The sequence below is a fragment of the Pseudophryne corroboree genome, unplaced genomic scaffold (assembly GCF_028390025.1).
Source record: "Pseudophryne corroboree isolate aPseCor3 unplaced genomic scaffold, aPseCor3.hap2 scaffold_90, whole genome shotgun sequence".
NCBI classification, from domain to species: Eukaryota; Metazoa; Chordata; class Amphibia; order Anura; family Myobatrachidae; genus Pseudophryne; species Pseudophryne corroboree.
In genome coordinates this window covers 611,328-630,645 of record NW_026970479.1, presented here as the reverse complement: position 1 = coordinate 630,645, position 19,318 = coordinate 611,328, and the positions used below count along the sequence as shown (strand labels likewise).

Here is a 19,318-nt window from a genome sequence, read left to right as displayed (position 1 = left end):
CTTGCACTTACATGTGCAGCAGAGTACTGCAATGGAAGCATGCTGGGCCCATAACCCAGAGGTAGAAAGATTGAAACTATCCTCTGCTATATGCATTTTTTTTGTTAATTAAAGTAATCCAAAACTGGGATTGATATTTTTGCTCTTTTATTTTTACTTAAAGTACAATAACTTTTACCATTTTAATTTGTTTTAATAGTATATTGACAGTATTGTTTTCTTTCAAAAATTCACTTAATTTTCTTTTTTGTGTGCTAATTAGATATCACCTTGTTTTCACATTAAATAGACTTCCACATGAGAAAGCAGCAAGGATGCAGTGGCGTTAATGTTTCCTGGTGGTAGTGGGGGACTGTGTTTGTGCTTTCCTCTGGTCAGCTCTGGTAAAAGTCAGATTTCTTTGTCTCAGATCTTCCTCTAGCCTTGTTCTTCTTTCGAGAGTTCCCTTGTGCTGCCTCAGTTGGATCTCCTTCACTTGACAGGGGGGTACCCGAGCAGCGACCCTCCCCAGCACTAGCCCAACTCCTACTTACCTGCCAGGTGAGATACTATGATCATGAAGGTGCTTCTCCCAGGGAAAGGCTCACCCATTGCACTCTGGGTGTGCTGCTCCTGCGATTTCCCCAAATGTGGGAAACTTGACTGCATAATTTGTGTTTCCCCTGGTCGGCTCTCGTATAATTCAGATCTCTTTGTCTCAGGTCTCTCTCCAGCCTAGTTTGCTGTCTGTTTCCACTTCTCTTTTCTTAAACCGCTCCCTTCTATGCCCTTGCGCACCTTAATTAAATCTAACTCTGATTACGTCAGAGAAGGCTAGGTACCCTACACCATAAGAGGGGGTTTGAAATTTTGACTTGTCTACTTAAAGATCACCAAAATCTGATCACAAGGTCAATTACATCACTGGGTGGGAACCTTTTGGTTAATAGCCTATGTAAGTGCAAGAGATCCTGAAGCACTCACTCATCATGGGAATGTACCAATGTGTTTCTTACAAAAATTCTCCAGATTATTGACTTTTTAAAGTTTTTCTAGGAAACGTTCTAGATGAATGCTTATTAGCCTTTGTCAGTATGTACTTTTGCAAAGTGTCGCTGTGGCGCAATCAGTTAGTGTGTATGGCTATTAACCTAAAGGTTGGTGATTCAATCCCACCCAGGGACGTAATAGACCTTGTTATCAGATTTTGGTGATCTTTAAGTAGACAAGTCAAAATTTCAAACCCCCTCTTATGGTGTAGGGTACCCGGCCTTCTCTGATGTAATCAGAATTAGATTTGATTAAGTGATTTTATACAAAACAGCTAGGAAGCACAATTTAGCAGTGGGTTGCAGAGAAAAAGAAAAATGCTGGCAGAAAAATCCAATTGAGTGATTAAACAGCTCTTCATTTTCTGGCTTTATTTTTATGCTAACAAATTTGTTCTCTGAAAAGTGTCCACAAAGCCAAGTCTCTGATTAACACCTTTGTAGGCATGGTTTTTAACCTATTACTAAATTAAACTTGCTTCATTGGAAAGGCAGCAAGATGCATCCTCATTTCAATGTCTACTGAAATAATACAGGTTGACACCAGGAAACATTAACGCCACTGCATCCTTGCTGCTTTCTCATGTGGAAGTCTGTTTAATGTGAAAACAAGGTGATATCTAATTAGCACACAGGTAGGGAATTAAGAAAATCTTTATTTAAGGGTGAAGATGTTTCTCACAAAATCGTTACCTCAATGCATCATTGAAATTCAAGCTGAAAAGATGATTTTAATATATCACTTGTACATTTTGTATTGCTCTTCTGGTGACAATGTAGTTTGTTTTTGTCAATTACCATTTTAATAATAGGGTAAAGAAAATAAAGTGGATTTTTGAAAGAAAACAATACTGTCAATATACTATTAAAACAAATTAAAACGGTAAAAGTTATTGTACTTTAAGTAAAAATAAAAGAGCCAAAATATCAATCCCAGTTTTGGATTACTTTAATTAACAAAAAAAATGCATATAGCAGAGGACAGTTGCAATCTGCCTACCTCTGGGTTATAGGCCCAGCATGCTTCCATTGTAGTCCTTTGCTGCACATGTAAGTGCAAGAGATCCTGAAGCACTCACTCATCATGGGAAAGTACCAATGTGTTTCTTCATTGGTTGATGGAAGGAACATCTTACAAAAACTCTCCAGATTATTGACTTTTTAAAGTTTTTCTAGGTAACGTTCTAGATGAATGCTTATTAACCTTTGTCAGTATGTACTTTCGCAAAGTGTCTCTGAGGCGCAAACAGTTAGCGTGTTCAGTTGTTAACCAAAAGGTTGGTGGTTCAATCCCACCTAGGGACGTAATTGACCTCGTTATCAGATTTTGGTGATCTTTAAGTAGACAAGTAAAAATTTCAAACCACCTCTTATGGTGTAGGGTACCTGGCCTTCTCTGATGTAATCAGAGTTAGATTTGATTAAGTGATTTTATAAAAAAAACAGCCACGAAGCACAATTTAGCAGTGGGTTGCAGAGAAAAAGAAATATGCTGGCAGAAAAATCCAATTGAGTGATTAAACAGCTCTTCATTTTCTGGCTTTATTTTTATGCTAACAAATTTGTGCTCTGAAAAGTGTCCACAAAGCCAAGTATCTGATTAACACCTTTGTAGGGATGGTTTTTCACCTATTATTAAATTAAACTTGCTTCATTGGAAAGGCAGCAAGTGATGTCATCCAAGCAGTGGGTCAAAGTTGGCTTCAAACCTCGTCTGCTTATGAAAAGAGAAAAGGGGTATGCAGGGCATGGCGGCCTTTTGCGGTGCTTGGATGACCCCTAGTTCGCATTAAATAATGCAGTCGAGTTTCCCACATTTGGGGAAATCACAGGGGTCAGCATACCCAGAATGCAATGAATGAACCGCACCCTGGGAGAACAGTCTTCATGACCATGGTATCTCCTATGCAAAATAAGTATGATTTGGGATAGGGCTGGGGAGGGCCGCTGCTCAGGCACATCTCTGTCAAGTAAAGGAGATTCAACTGAGGCAGCACAAGGGAACTCTCATCTGGGGACAACAACTGCAGGGAGAACACATATTTTCAGATGAACATGGGAGGGCAGAAGGCTGCCTAATACTGAAGCACCCCCAAACAACAAACCAAATGCAACAACTAGTGCAAGCATTCCTGGGGGAAGGCCTGCAGCAGATGGATTTGCATATGGCGATGTCATCCAAGCAGTGGGTCAAAGTTGGCTTCAACCCTCGTCTGCATATGAAAAGAGAAAAGGGGCGTGCAGGGCATGGCGGCCTTTTGCGGCACTTGGATGACCCCTAGTTCGCATTAAACACCTCCACCCTCCGTCGGTGTGGGGCTCATGTTGGCTATGCCCCAGCCCCTGAAGCATTCAAGCTGATTTCTTGCAGCAGCTGGGCACTGTAACAGCTCCAGAGCTGCTCTGTAAGGCAAGTAAAAGGGTGTGGGCCCTGCAGCACTACCTGTAGTTCGCATTGTGCGAGACCCCTAGTTCGCATTAAACACCCCCACCTTCCTTCGGTGTGGGGCTCATGTTGGCCATGCCCCAGCCCCTGAAGCATTCACGCTGATTTCTTGCAGCAGCTGGGCACTGTAACAGCTCAAGAGCTGCTCTGTAAGGCAAGTAAAAGGGTGTGGGCCCTGCAGCACTACCTGTAGTTTGCATTGTGCATTGGAAGGCACAAAGTAAGCAGACAGGAGGAGAAGTCAGGATAGTGCACAAGGGTATAGACGGGAGGGGCTCAAGAAAAAAGAAGTGGAAACAGACAGCAAACTAGGCTTCCAATGCACAATGCAAACTACAGGTAGTGCTGCAGGGCCCACACCCTTTTACTTGCCTTACAGAGCAGCTCTGGAGCTGTTTAATCACTCAATTGGATTTTTCTGCCAGCATAATTTTTCTCTTACGTCCTAGAGGATGCTGGGGACTCCGTAAGGACCATGGGGGATAGACGGGCTCCGCAGGAGACATGGGCACTTAAAGAAAGACTTTAGATCTGGGTGTGCACTGGCTCCTCCCTCTATGCCCCTCCTCCAGACCTCAGTTTACTACTGTGCCCAGAGGAGACTGGGTGCTTTTCAGGGAGCTCTCCTGAGTTTCCTGACAGAAAGTATATTTGTTAGATTTTTTTATTTTCAGGGAGCCTGCTGGCAACAGACTCCCTGCATCGAGGGGCGGAGGGGAGAGATGCACACCTACTTCTGTGAGTTGATAGGCTCTGCTTCTTAGGCTACTGTACAGCATTAGCTCCAGAGGGATCGGTACGCAGGTCTCACCCTCGCCGTCCGTCCCAGAGCCGCGCCGCCGTCCCCCTCGCAGAGCCGGAAGATAGAAGCCGGGTGAGTATGAGAAGAAAAGAAGACTTCAGAGGCGGCGGAAGATTTCATGATCTTCACTGAGGTAACGCACAGCAGTAAAGCTGTGCTCAATTGCTCCCATACACCTCACACACGGCAGTCAGTGTAAGGGTGAAGGGCTCAGGGGGGACGCCCTGGGCAGCAATATAGACCTCTCTTTGGCAAAATAAATATATATGCAGCTAGGCACTGTATATATATATATAAGAGCCCCCGCCATTTTTTTACTATATTTGAGCGGGACAGAAGCCCGTCGCTGAGGGGGTGGGGCTTCTCCCTCAGCACTCACCAGCACCATTTTCTCCACAGCACCGCTGAGGGGAAGCTCCACGGACTCTCCCCTGCTTATACCACGGTAGAAAGAGGGTCTTAAAGAAGAGGGGGGCACATAATTAGGCGCATATATATATGGAAATACAGCGCTACTGGGTAAACATAAAATTATTGTGTTTTTTTCCTGGGTCATATAGCGCTGGGGTGTGTGCTGGCATACTCTCTCTCTCTGTCTCTCCAAAGGGCCTTGTTGGGGAACTGTCCTCAGATAAGAGGATTCCCTGAGTGTATGGTGTGTCGGTACACGTGTGTCGACATGTCTGAGGTAGAAGGCTCTCCTAGAGAGGAGCAGGAGCAAATTAATGTGGTGTCTCCATCGACAACGCCGACACCTGACTGAATGGATATGTGAAATGTTTTAAGTGCTAATGTAAACTTATTACACAAGAGATTAGACAAAGCTGAAGCTAGGGAACAGTCAGGGAGTCAACCCATGCCTGTCCCTATGTCGCAGGGACCTTCGGGGTCTCAAAAGCGCCCACTATCCCAAATAGTTGACACAGATACCGACACGGATTCTGACTCCAGTATCGACTACGATGATGCAAAGTTACAGCCAAAATTGGCTAAATGTATTCGATATATGATTATTGCAATAAAAGATGTTTTGCACATCACAGAGTCCCCTGTCCCTGACACGAGGGTACACATGTATAAGGGAAAGAAACCTGAGATAACCTTTCCCCCCTCACATGAGTTGAACGAATTATGTGAAAAAGCTTGAGAATCTCCAGACAAAAAGCTGCAGATTCCCAAAAGGATTCTTATGGCGTATCCTTTCCCGCCAATGGACAGGATACGGTGGGAATCCTCCCCTAGGGTGGATAAAGCATTGACACGCTTATCCAAAAAGGTAGCGCTGCCATCCCAGGATACGGCTACCATCAGGGACCATGCTGACCGCAAGCAGGAGGTTACCCTAAAGTCCATTTACACACATTCTGGTACCTTACTCAGACCGGCAATTGCGTCGGCCGGGGTTGTAGCGCGGTGGCAGCATGGACAGATACCTTATCAGCAGAGATTGAGACCCTAGATAAGGATGCTATGTTATTGACCATAGGGCATATAAAAGATGCTGTCCTATATATGAGAGATGCTCAAAGTGACATTAGTCTACTGGGTTCTAGAATAAACGCTATGTCGATTTCTGATAGACGAGTCCTATGGACCCGGCAATGGACAGGTGATGCCGACTCAAAAAGGCATATGGAGGTTTTACCTTACAGGGGTGAGGAATTGTTTGGGGAAGGTCTCTCGGACCTAGTCTCCACAGCTACAGCTGGTAAATCAAATTTTTTGCCTTATATTCCCTCACAGCCTAAGAAAGCACCACATTATCAAATGCAGTCCTTTCGATCACAGAGAAACAAGAAAGTACGAGGTGTGTCCTTTCTTGCCAGAGGTAAGGGCAGAGGGAAGAAGCTGCACAACACAGCTAGTTCCCAGGAACAGAAGTCCTCCCCGGCCTCTACAAAATCCACCGCATGACGCTGGGGCTCCGCTAAAGGAGTCCGCCCAGTTGGGGGCACGTCTTCGAGTTTTCAGCCACATCTGGGTTCATTCGCAGGTGGATCCCTAGGCAATAGAAATTGTTTCTCAGGGTTACAAGCTTAAATTCGAAGAGGTGCCTCCTCGCCGGTTTTTCAAATCGGCCCTACCATCTTCTCCCCAGGAAAGGGAGATAGTGTTAAATGCAATTCACAAATTGTATCTTCAACAGGTGGTGGTCAAGGTTCCCCTGCTTCAACAAGGAAAGGGAAATTATTCGACCCTGTTTGTAGTCCCAAAACCGGACGGTTTGGTCAGACCCATATTAAATTTAAAATCCCTGAACCTATACTTGAAAAGGTTCAAGTTCAAGATGGAATCGCTAAGAGCGGTCATCGCCAGCCTAGAAGGGGGGGATTTTATGATATCTCTGGACATAAAGGATGCATACCTTCATGTACTCATTTATCCACCTCATCAGGCGTACCTAAGATTTGCGGTACAGTATTGTCATTACCAATTTCAGACGTTGCCGTTTGGTCTCTCCAGAATTTTCTCCGAGAATTTTCACCAAGGTAATGACGGAAATTATGGTGCTCCTGCGAAAGCAAGGTGTCACAATTATCCCGTACTTGAACGATCTCCTCATAAAAGCGAGATCAAGAGAGCAGTTGCTGAACAGCGTATAACTTTCACTGAAGGTGTTACAGCAACACGGCTGGATTCTCAATATCCCGAAGTCGCAGTTGGTTCCTACGACTCGTCTGACTTTGCTTGGGCATTATTCTGGATACGGACCAGAAAAGGGTTTATCTTCCGATAGAAAAGGCCCAGGAACTCATGACTCTGGTCAGGAACCTATTGAAACCAAAACAGGTGTCAGTGCATCACTGCACTCGAGTCCTGGGAATGATGGTGGCATCATACGAGGCCATTCCCTTCGGCAGGTTCCATGCGAGGATCTTGCAATGGGACCTACTGGACAAGTGGTCCGGGTCACATCTACAGATTCATCAGTTGATCACCCTGTCCCCCAGGGCCAGGGTATCTCTCCTGTGGTGGCTGCAGAGTGCTCACCTTCCAGAGGGCCGCAGGTTCGGCATTCAGGACTGGATCCTGGTGACCACGAACGCGAGCCTCCGAGGTTGGGGAGCAGCCACACAGGGAAGAAATTTCCAAGGTCTTTGGTCAAGTCAGGAGACTTGTCTTCACATCAACATCCTGGAGCAAAGGGCCATATACAACGCCCTATGTCAAGCGGAGACCTTACTTCGCGACCAACCAGTTCTGATCCAGTCAGACAACGTCACCGCAGTAGTTCATGTAAACCGCCAAGGCGGCACAAGGAGCAGAGTGGCGATGGCGGAAGCCACCAGAATTCTTCGCTGGGCGGAGAATCATGTAAGCTGTCAAAGTCAGAAAAATATCACGATGCACACTGCCATATTTGCACCTCATATGTGTCCCTGCTGCGCATGCGTGCGCTCTCCCGTGCGTGCGCATACTCGCTGTTGCGGGCACCCGCAGGCGCACGGTATGCGCATTTACGGTAGAGATTGTGTGCGTCTAGCGGGCGACTCTTTCGTTACATATTTTCACCATATAATGCATTTTGTAGATTATGGTCCCTTTGATAGATTCTGAAAGTTTAGTTAATGTAGTATGTTCCTGGACAGAGAGATCCCTCATTGTTTGATACGAAGGGTCAGACAGGAGTAATACAGTGGTGTTTAGTATCCATCGGAAGAGTATTTAATTAGCAATATTCCGGTGTTGGTTTGAAGCGGATCAATCGCTCGTGCGAATAGTTATGGACATAAGAAGTTTATGAACATTTACTGTATTTGCACTTACTTATCCATGCGGCGGGAAACCCAGTTTCCCTCCCACCTGAGCTGTTGGAAATAGTCACAGCCCACCTGTATGAATCAACCTATGACCTTTTGTTATAATGCGAAGACGAATTCCTGTGTCCAATGAACAATGAGATTGTAGGGACCATTGAATTGTATTGTGTGTGGGGCATAAATAGACAGGCCGATCACATCCAGCACTCACTCTTCATCGGTTATCATTGCTGAAAATCGGGAGCTGGATGTCCAGAGGCGCATGCGATCGTTTCCTTTGTGCGTAAGTTTTCTCCGTAATCATATTGTCTTTTCTTGTTATTATGGGCCATATCTTTCTCTCTCTCTCTTCTCTTTCTCTCATTTTCTCTTAAACGTACTTGTATTGTATTTACTGTGTAGTTACCTGGTTAGTTAGTCTATGTTATATTGTAGTGTATGACTTGTATTGTATTAATTCTTTTGCAAGTATAACATTCATAATATATATATTAGGCGTTGGACCCTAAGCATGGTATTTGTGTATTTCTTATAGTGTTAAGTATTCTCAGAGCGTCGGTGACGCTCGAACAGCTTTTGAGTTAATAAGGTTATACAGTGTTGCATTTACACCCTATCTCTACACTAAGGTTTTACAGCAAATTACATTGTTTGTGGTTTAGACATAAAGGTTTAACATTGTGAGCGTCGGCGCCGCTCGTGATCTCCTCGTGGTCTCGAGCGTCCGCTACGCTGATAGCGTAGCATTACGGTAGTCGCTCACCTATAAGTGTGCCCGATACCAACAGCATATTCTCGTGAGCGTCTGTATCGCTCGAGCAGCCCGCTCCCGATACAGCGTCCGTTACGCTATAGCGAACCATTACGTTAGTCAGCAGCCAATAGCGTGCCTGCCTGTGATCTCTTGGCCGTGAGCGAACGTGACGCTTGAGCGTCTCGACCACGGCTAAGCGATTGTTACGCAACGAGCGTACCCTTACGGTACTCCATACGCAAATAGCGTACAGTGTTCTTAGACCTCACAAAGGGTTTTAAATAAGATAAATATTTAGCTTTATCAATTGGCGGCTCGTCCTGTCCTTCACATATCTCTGCTAGGTAATTTCAGCAGACATTATCCATCAGCAAAGGGCGGGAGATCATATTCTTCGCAGTGCTGACGGGATAAGCGTCTGTTTCGCTTAGTAAAGGGTGCTGAAGGAATCCGGGAACCGGAGGTAAGAACAACACACTAGTGTCTTTTAAAACTGTTTATTTCTATCTTGCGTACGCACACACGCATATCTGCATTTCTTTTTCATTCATGTATTTTCATATATCACTCTCCTGTTTGCCATTTTATAATTGATAAAACGTGCTAAGAGAGATTTGTCGCTATTTCATAGTTAAAGTGTAAAAGTAATGCGTTAAGGGATAAAGTGTAAAGCACACACGCAGCTCTACCTATGGTAAAAGGAGAGATTGGTGTGTTGCACGGTAGACGATCGAGGATCATCTACATTGATAAAACGTGTTAGTTGTGTTACGGTGGACATTGGTTTTGTATACACGTGTCTCTAACAAAAGGCTGAGACTCGCGTACGCAAAGGCCGACGCACGCAGCGTAAATTACGCAACGGAGCGTCTGGGTACGCCCACGTAACTCAAATCACACGATAGTGTTGATTTTTAAATAGCACAATAAGCGATAAATAGCGCAATAAGCGATAAATAGCGCAACAGGCGATAAATAGCGCAACAAGCGATAAATAGCGCAACAGGCGATAAATAGCGCAAATCTATTTTAAATCCGAAATTTAAATTAACAGATCCTTCTCCAAATTTACAACACATCTGGTCTAAAGAAAAATTTCTGCGCAGAAATAGAAATAGAAACAAAAGTGTGTATGTGGTGAGTGAGTGTTTGTTTTTACAATTTTGGGGATTGAACCACAGAAATCATCGAGTTCTCGTGAAGTACATACGTGTAAGTGACATACGTGGTGGCTAGGGAGGCATCTCTGGTTAAACATAAAATTTGAGCATTAGAGTGTAGCAGACCAGGAGGTCATACTGTAACAGACCAGGAGGTCAGACCAGGAGGTCGCATAACAGACCAGGAGGTCCAAGTACAGCAGACAAGGAAGTCCGCTATAGAGACAAGGCACAACACCAAGAAGGGTTGGTGCGACACCCATATAGGCCATAAAAAGCTCAGGCTGAAGGAATTCGCAGCTGCTGAATGTCGATTCCACTGGTCGCTCCGTACATAAGATTAGTTGCTTATGTGCTGAACGATTGTACCGCACGTAATTGTGTGCATTAAGTTAGTCTGACCAGTACCATTTGTGTACAAACCCGGTCATAAAACTATTTGTATATTCTGACGTGATTTGTGTAATTTTTTATTTTCTGAAGGGAAGTTCGCTGGTCACTCAGGAATTGTCCAACAACCAATAGTTACTGGAAAGAGTAAGTGTTCTTCGGATATCTCTCGCATGTTCCAGTAAATAGAGGTTCATAGGGGCCCTGGGTCGAGTACGCCAGCACTATATCAGTGTGTGGGCGTATTGGTCGGCGTGGACGAGTGAGTGAGGTGCTCGGTAAACTTCACCGTCAACCTATCTTTTAATATTTTGGTTTTTTGTAAGGGTTCGCTGAAGACCCTGAGATAAAGGTCAGAGGTAGAGCAAGCAACACCTGCAAATTATGGGGGCCAGCTGTTCAGGAAGGGGGCGATCAACCTCGGTTCGGGTTGATTCAGTAAACCGACAAGTCGGGTCGGCAAGGTATGTAATGTGTGAAAAATATGGTTTACATACAGAAATTTTATGTGATGAATGGGAGAGAATGACAGTACATGACGGGGAGAAATTCCCAAGAGTAGGTAGCTTCAGCCCAGAAGTGTTAATGAATTTAAGGAGGAGGATATGTCTCATTAAATCAACAAAGAGACGAATCCAACATTATGATTATTTGCAGCTATGGCAACAGGAGGGTGAAATACAGAGAGGATTGGCTCTGGCGGCGGGATCTGGCCCTATCAGGAAACTGATAGCCATGGCCCCGCCGCCACCATACATATCAGGAGAGAAATTGGTTGCGGAGAATGACGCATCAGGGGGTAACAAACAGGCACTTAGCAACTGTATAAATGTTAAGGATAATGTTAATAAGTTAACCAATGCAAGTATTAACCCGTGCAAGTTGTACCCTGTTTTGAACTTTCCCCAGGAGTGTGATCAAGAGGACGAATCGGCAACAATATCGGCGCTCTCTCTAGCAGCCACTATATCAGAAACGACAGTAGGCACGGCCCAGCCCATAAGATTAGTAACAAAGCCCCCTAGCGGAGGGACAGGTGAGGTCGTATCAACGGGTAAGTACGGCACCTTACACTATGCTGAAACCATTTCACCACAGGCTGTAGAATCTACACAGAATGATGTTAGTAGACTTAATCCTGTTAGGGTAATAGCTGTTCCAAATGGGAAAACTGACACATCAGGAGTCACTCCTATCAGGAACATTGCCATGTATAGCCCATTTTCCAGAATGGAATTAAGGACCATAGTGTCTGAATTCCCTGACCCCAGAAAAGACTTAGTTGCTAGCCAAAAATACATCAGAGACCTAGGAAACACTTTAGAGCCCAATAACAAAGACTGGCAGATATTGCTGAGGGCATGTTTACCCTCCAATGTCGACTCAGCTCAATTTTTAGCTGACTGTGGATTGGATCTGGATGTACCTCTTACAGATGTGTACAACAAAGATAACGTAAAAAGAATACATTTACAGTTAAAGGAGTATTTCCCAGCTGTAGCCAAATGGAATAGAATTTTTTCCATTAAACAAAAAGAGACAGAAACAGCTGCTGATTATTTTCACCGGGCATTATTAGAAATGGCAAAGTACACTGGCATAGAGGACATTAGGACCAATGCAAACCATCAAGAAGTAGCAGTATCTGTGCTAATGGATGGTTTAAAAGAAGCATTAAAGACAAGGGTACAGACCACGCAACCATGTTGGCGAGGTCTGTCAGTGGCTACTTTGAGAGAGGCTGCTATTGATCATGACCGGAATATCACCAGACACAGGGAGTCGCAAGGTGATAAGTTAATGTCAGTAAGTATACAGGCCCTGACCACAAAACAGCCTGTGTTTATATCACCAAACCCTGTGGGTAAGTCAAATGTGGTAACATGTTATTTTTGTCATAAACAGGGACACATAGCACGAGACTGTAGAGCGAAAAATTCGCAAAGATCTTACCAACCCCCTAGACAACGACACGACACACGACATTGGGAGCAAGGTCCGCAGAGACGGAGTTATGAGCCACATGCAGGAGAAACAAAAAGATACCCCCCGAACAGAGACTGGCAAACTCCTGGCAGTTCCCATTTAACCCCTTCACAAGTAGTTGCTGCCAGCGGGATTCAGGGAGGTCACCATACCCAATAGGGGTGTGGCCATACCTGTAATCTGCAGCCAGTAAAATTGATTGCAAGCATTGGGAGTGAACCTTAAATTGCAATCAATGTAGCTGGTAAATCATTAAACTTTCTTGTAGACACAGGGGCGGCCAAATCAGTGATAAATTCGACAGTGGGCATGAGAATCACTGGTAAGACAATTCCAGCCATAGGGGTAACGGGAGTAGTCCAGCATTACCCTGTTAGCAAACCAGCCGAGATTACAGTAGGGCCTTTACATACCAAGCATTCCTTTTTGCTGGCTGCATCGGCACCGACTAATCTCCTGGGAAGAGACTTATTGTGTAAAATGGGGTGCGTCATTTATTGTACTCCTGAAGGTGTATTCTTGGACATACCTGAGAATCACGCTCAGGAAGTGCGAGACATGTTAGACTCCCCATCAAAATTAATGTCACATACCATTATGACAAATAGGACTCCATCCCAAGTAGAAGAAATTACATCCCAGATACCAGAGTCACTTTGGACTAAAGATGGACAGGACACTGGATTAATGGCAAACGTAGCTCCAGTAGTTGTACAAGTAAAAGATGGTAGGATAGCTCCAAAAATCCCACAGTACCCTCTGAAGCCAGAGGTGGAGTTAGGAGTGTATCCCGTAATAGAGCGCTTGCTACAACAGGGTATTCTGGTAAGAACGTCCAGCACTGCCAATAGTCCCATCTTCCCTGTGAAAAAGAGTGGGGGGAGGGGTTACCGGCTAGTGCAGGATCTAAGGGGGATCAACAAAATAGTTGAGAGTCAGTTCCCCGTAGTGCCAAATCCAGCTGTCATCCTTATGCAAATCCCTCCCACTGCGAAATTTTTCACTGTTATTGACCTCTGCTCCGCTTTCTTTTCGGTACCTCTGCACCCTGACAGCCAATATTTGTTTGCATTCACATACAGAGGAGTCCAATACACATGGACTCGATTACCACAAGGTTTCATAGACAGTCCAAGTATATTTTCCCAGGCTTTGCATGATTGTTTACAGTCTTTCCAACCAGAGAGTGGATCAGTATTAATACAGTACGTGGATGATCTACTACTGTGTTCTGATTCATTGGAAGCATCCCTGAAGGATACGAAACAGCTCCTGTTTCATCTTTCAGACACAGGACACAAGATTTCCAAAGACAAGTTGCAATTATGCCAAACTAAGGTAAAATATTTGGGACACTGTCTAACACAAGGACTGAGACACCTGACCACTGATAGAATTCAAGCAATTAGAGACATGACTCTGCCAAAAACCCAGCAACAGATCAGAACATTTTTAGGAATGTGTGGGTATTGCCGTAACTGGATCCCAGGGTTTTCCATTCTAGCGTTACCTCTGCAGGAGATGGTCTCCTCAAACAAACCTGATCGGATTTCGCATACAGACGAGTCCGAGATGGCATTTGAGAGACTTAAACAGTGCCTAACGCAGGCACCAGCATTAGGTATGCCAGACTATGGGAAACCCTTTGAGCTGTACGGAACAGAAAGTGCTGGTTGCGCGGCAGGCGTCTTAACCCAAAAGCACGGTGATGCCAGCAGGCCAGTAGCATACTACAGCGCTCAGCTAGACACGGTAGCGCGATCCCTCCCCACATGCTTGCGAAGCGTCGCTGCGATAGCATTGCTAGTAACGAAAAGCGAAGATGTAGTGCTAGGTCACAACCTCACAATTCATACACCACATGCAGTGTCAGCCTTGCTAAATTCTGCCCAAACCAGGCATGTCTCATCAGCGCGGTTTACAAGATGGGAATTGGCACTAATGGCCCCCGTAAACATCACCATAAGGAGATGCAGTGCATTAAATCCTGCAACATATCTCCCAGGTGTGCCTGGACAGGCACAAAGGGTGGAGGATGAGAGTGGTGGGGAAGGAGAATTTAACACACAGGAGGACACACATGATTGTATGGAATATTTGACCCAAAATTTTACCGCAAGGCCTGACATCAGTGACAACCCGCTGAAAAATGTAGATCTAACTTTCTACACGGACGGTAGTTGTCACAGACAGTCAGACTCGGGAGACTTGTGTACTGGATACGCAGTCGTAGATGACCAAGGCACCATAGAAGCGGAACCGCTAGGCCCACCTCACTCAGCCCAGGTTGCTGAACTGGTCGCCCTAACCAGAGCATGTGAATTGGCTAAGGGCAAATCAGCCAATATCTACACCGACTCTAGATACGCATTCGGGGTAGTCCATGATTTCGGAGCCCTATGGCGCCTCAGAAATTTCATGACGGCAGCTGGTACACCGGTAGCGCATGCAGCTCACATCAAAAGGCTTCTAACAGCGATACAGGAACCCGACAGAGTGGCTGTTATCAAGTGTAAAGCACACACATATAGCCAGGACCCAGTATCACTTGGTAACAGCCGAGCAGACGAAGCAGCTAAGTTAGCAGCTGGTACCCCCAGACAGACAGACACCACACAACTGATGGTATTTAATACCATCAACACACAGAAGTTGTGTGAAATGCAAAATTTGTGTTCCATACAGGAAAAGGCAGTCTGGAAGGCGAAGGGATATGGCCAGGAGTCCTCAGGACTCTGGACGGATGGACAAGGTAAACCGGTGGCCCCCAGAGCATATCTTCCATGTTTAGCTGAGGCAGCTCACGGGCTGACTCATCTGGGCAAGGAAGGAAAGTGCAAGTTGGTAAGAGCATATTGGTGCGCCCCAGGATTTTCATCTCATGCAAGTAAGAGAGCAATGTCATGCCTTACCTGTTTGAGAAAGAATATCGGAAAGGCAATACCAACAGAACCATCTCATATCCCACCTGCAGGCGGTCCTTTCCAGGCAATACAGATTGACTTCATTCAATTACCCCCTTGTCGAAATTTGAAATATGTACTTGTTTGTATAGATGTGTTCTCAAATTGGGTTGAAGCATTCCCGGCGGCCACAAATACCGCTATGTTTACTGCTAAGAAAATTGTGCAGGAATTTGTATGTAGATATGGTATCCCTAGAATTATCGAAAGTGATAGGGGTACCCATTTTACAGGTGATGTCTTTCAAGGAATGTGTAAGTTGATGGGAATTGATAGCAAGCTGCACACTCCATACCGTCCACAGGCGAGTGCGAAGGTGGAAAGAGTGAATAGCACTATTAAAAATAATTTGAGCAAAGTTATGGCAGAAACAGGATTGACATGGCAAGAAGCTTTACCCATTGTACTGTACAGCATCAGAACCACTCCCAGGTCCCCTCTTAATCTGTCCCCTTTTGAAATCTTGTTTGGTCGACAACCGCATGTTATGATTAACCCTCAGGATGATTAGAAGTGTAACAATGAAGTGACTGTAAAGTACCTGGTTAATATGAGTAAACAGCTAAGGAATCAAAATAATAATTTGAAGTTGGTGATTCCTGATTTACCAGATAGTAATTGTCATGACATTGAACCTGGGGAGTATGTAATGATACGAAATTTTCTACGCTCAGGTTGCCTTATTGACAGATGGGAAGGACCATACCAAGTCTTATTGACTAGCACTACAGCATTGAAAGTTGCCGAGAGAGAGACTTGGGTTCATTCGTCCCATTGTAAGAAGGTTGCTGATCCAGAGAGGTCCCGTGATAAGGAACAGACGGTAGAGGACGTTGTATCACTGGAGTGTCTGTTCCAGGAGGACTGAGGCGGCACCTGAGCATTGAAAATCACAAGATCAAAAGCAGTTGTCGATTCCCTGTTCCCTTTTATTGTTTTTCTCCAACTTCCCATCCCCTCTCCCTCAAATTATTTTCCCCCCCTTCTCATTCTTCTTCGTTTCCTCCTATAAGATGGACTTGCCCCAAGAGACTGTGATCCGGATTTTCCTGTTGACCATGATGTTGACCAGAGCAGTCTGTTCCGGCGAGAGTACCATGGAGGTCGAGAGAGGTTCTGGAATGGGTTCTGATGACAGAGATGGAGGCGTAGTTTTCCGAGAACAACATAATCAACAAGCAAAGGCGAGTATCAGAAAACGATCCGATAGCATTGACAATAGAAGGAATTGTGAAGGATTGTTAGCTGAAGAAAACTGTATCTGTAGGCTCTGTAACAACGTAGTCGAGGATGGGTGCATTAAGAAATGCCAATCCAGTTTTAATATCCACATGGACCGGCATCCCTTGAGTGACTATCACTCCTTAGTGGGTAGCGTGTTAAATCAAACAGATTGTTGGGTATGCTCTCAAGTACCTCAAGGTCATAGCAAATCAGGACTAGTACCATTTCCTTTAACGATAGGGGAGGTACTTGAGCTAAGTGGTGGGAGACCGGTGGACAGGAGGTTTAATATCTCCAGTCCTCCTAGTTTGAAGCTCCACCAATATCATGTGGATAGATCCCTCATATGTTTTAACATTTCCAATCCCCGAAAGCCGGGAAATTGGGAAGTGTCATGGAGTAACCAAACCATGACCTTTTCATATAGAGCAGATAGAATGCCGACAGATACAGAGCTTATACGCCACATAGCCAGTAGAGGAAAATCTTTCCGGTATAGGTATACCCTAGGAAGTAGGATTACGAGAGTTGGAGAGGTATCACCAGGATACTGTGCACATATCGTACAAGCTGATACGTGTACTAGACAGATGGGAGAATTAGGGTTAGGAGATTTCACATGGAAAATGTGTAATATGGTTATGTCCTACTCCGTCCCATATGTTCTCCCCGATGATGCATATTTCATATGCGGGAGGAAGGCGTATAAGTGGCTTGCCCCAAACTCTGAAGGATTGTGTTATATTGGAAAAGTATTGCCTGAGGTAATGACTGTATCACATGCCAAAATGAAAGACATACACCGTGTTGCCCAAACTCCTTATACTCACACCCATTACGAGCACGTAGTTAAACGGCACCTGATAGAAAGAACAGAGCACCCGGCCTCTGACATGATCCATGAATCCACCGGGATTCAGTTTCTACTTGCGTTAGACCTCACTCGCACCGCCAGAGGAGTGTTGAATTATAAATACATATCTGCGCTCGCAAATTTGTTAGACAATATCACAGAAATGTATGATGACACGTTTAGGTATACTGGAAGAGAACTTCAAGCTTATAAAACAGAACTAGTTCAGCATAGAATGATTCTCAATTATCTCACAGCAGTAACAGGTGAATATTGTGTCACACTGGCAACGCAGTACGGCGTGAAATGCTGCACATATATAACGAATAGTACCGAGGACCCGGTCGAGGTCATAGACCAAAAGATGGACGATATTCTCCAATTGAAGTGGGAATTTCGCAGGAGACACAATCTCACCCTTGCTGCTGTGAGTAATGAGCTGACTAGTTGGGTGTCATGGTTGAACCCGCGAAATTGGTTCTCCGGTTTAGGAGAATGGGCTCAAGGAGTTATAACGGATGTAGGGAAGTTTCTCCTATGTATCTTAGGTGTTATCATAACGATTGGCTTGATATTTAGATGCGGTCAGGCTTTAACGAAGTGCAAACGAAGTACCAGGGTGATGAGTTTAAGGAGTGAGGGAATTGTAATGCGATTTCTACGGTCCGTTTCTTTCACCTGTTTTTCCGTTTTCCTCTGAGGTAAAAAGACCCACTTGGACGAGGAATTTGATGAGCCGATATACAGACAACAGATGGATTAAAGAAGAAGTTTTGACAACCTTATACACAGATTTTTGATGAACTATGCCATAGATCCCCAGTTTCCCTAGAAATTTTAAAATTACGCTAGCCCAACACTTTTGTAAATCTATGGACATTGACAAAGCTTTTTGCTCGCACCTTATGGGCAAAAGCACAAAGAAGACTGCATTCAACAGACACCAAACAAGACCTCAATCGACGAATGTTCATTAACCTGACATAGAATACCACTGCATTTACCGTAATTATGTATTTTCTTCATCTCTACAACCTTCAGGTAATTACACACATAGTATAGGGAATACAGGCACAGATATCAGCAATCACATATTCCCCCATTCATGTATCATCAACTAAAATGTGCTCCCCATTTTTGTTACAACCAAAATCCGAAAAAAGCTCGGTAAAGTTTGACAGCCCATCCACAGACCCGTACCACGGGATAAGAAGGAATTCAAATGTATACTTCGCAATACCTCGAAGCTTGATTTAAAACACGTACGGCACGATGATACATGACCCCCCAAACATGGATTCATACACACATGCTTCTGCTATCTCACTAGGTCATACCCTTTTCCTACCTTCTCCTCTCCTCCCCTACCCAACCATGTAAATGTATTAACCCCTGACATATATTTTTCTCTTTTTGAAATGTTTTAGGAAGTGGCAGTTATTGTTGACTGCCAAAGGGTGGACTGTCAAAGTCAGAAAAATATCACGATGCACACTGCCATATTTGCACCTCATATGTGTCCCTGCTGCGCATGCGTGCGCTCTCCCGTGCGTGCGCATACTCGCTGTTGCGGGCACCCGCAGGCGCACGGTATGCACATTTACGGTAGAGATTGTGTGCGTCTAGCGGGCGACTCTTTCGTTACATATTTTCACCATATAATGCATTTTGTAGATTATGGTCCCTTTGATAGATTCTGAAAGTTTAGTTAATGTAGTATGTTCCTGGACAGAGAGATCCCTCATTGTTTGATACGAAGGGTCAGACAGGAGTAATACAGTGGTGTTTAGTATCCATCGGAAGAGTATTTAATTAGCAATATTCCGGTGTTGGTTTGAAGCGGATCAATCGCTCGTGCGAATAGTTATGGACATAAGAAGTTTATGAACATTTACTGTATTTGCACTTACTTATCCATGCGGCGGGAAACCCAGTTTCCCTCCCACCTGAG

The 19,318-nt window shown here is 44.7% G+C and overlaps 1 non-coding gene and 1 pseudogene across 1 annotated transcript; one reads left to right on the top strand and one right to left on the bottom strand.

The window, feature by feature from the left end:
- The first annotated feature begins 525 nt into the window (after positions 1-525).
- LOC135045224 (U1 spliceosomal RNA) lies at positions 526-688 on the top strand. The gene has a single exon (XR_010237751.1). It is a non-coding gene; the product is annotated as a U1 spliceosomal RNA (small nuclear RNA).
- Positions 689-2,769: 2,081 nt separating this feature from the next.
- Positions 2,770-2,948, bottom strand: LOC135044573 (U1 spliceosomal RNA; annotated as a pseudogene).
- Between the last annotated feature and the right edge of the window lie 16,370 nt (positions 2,949-19,318).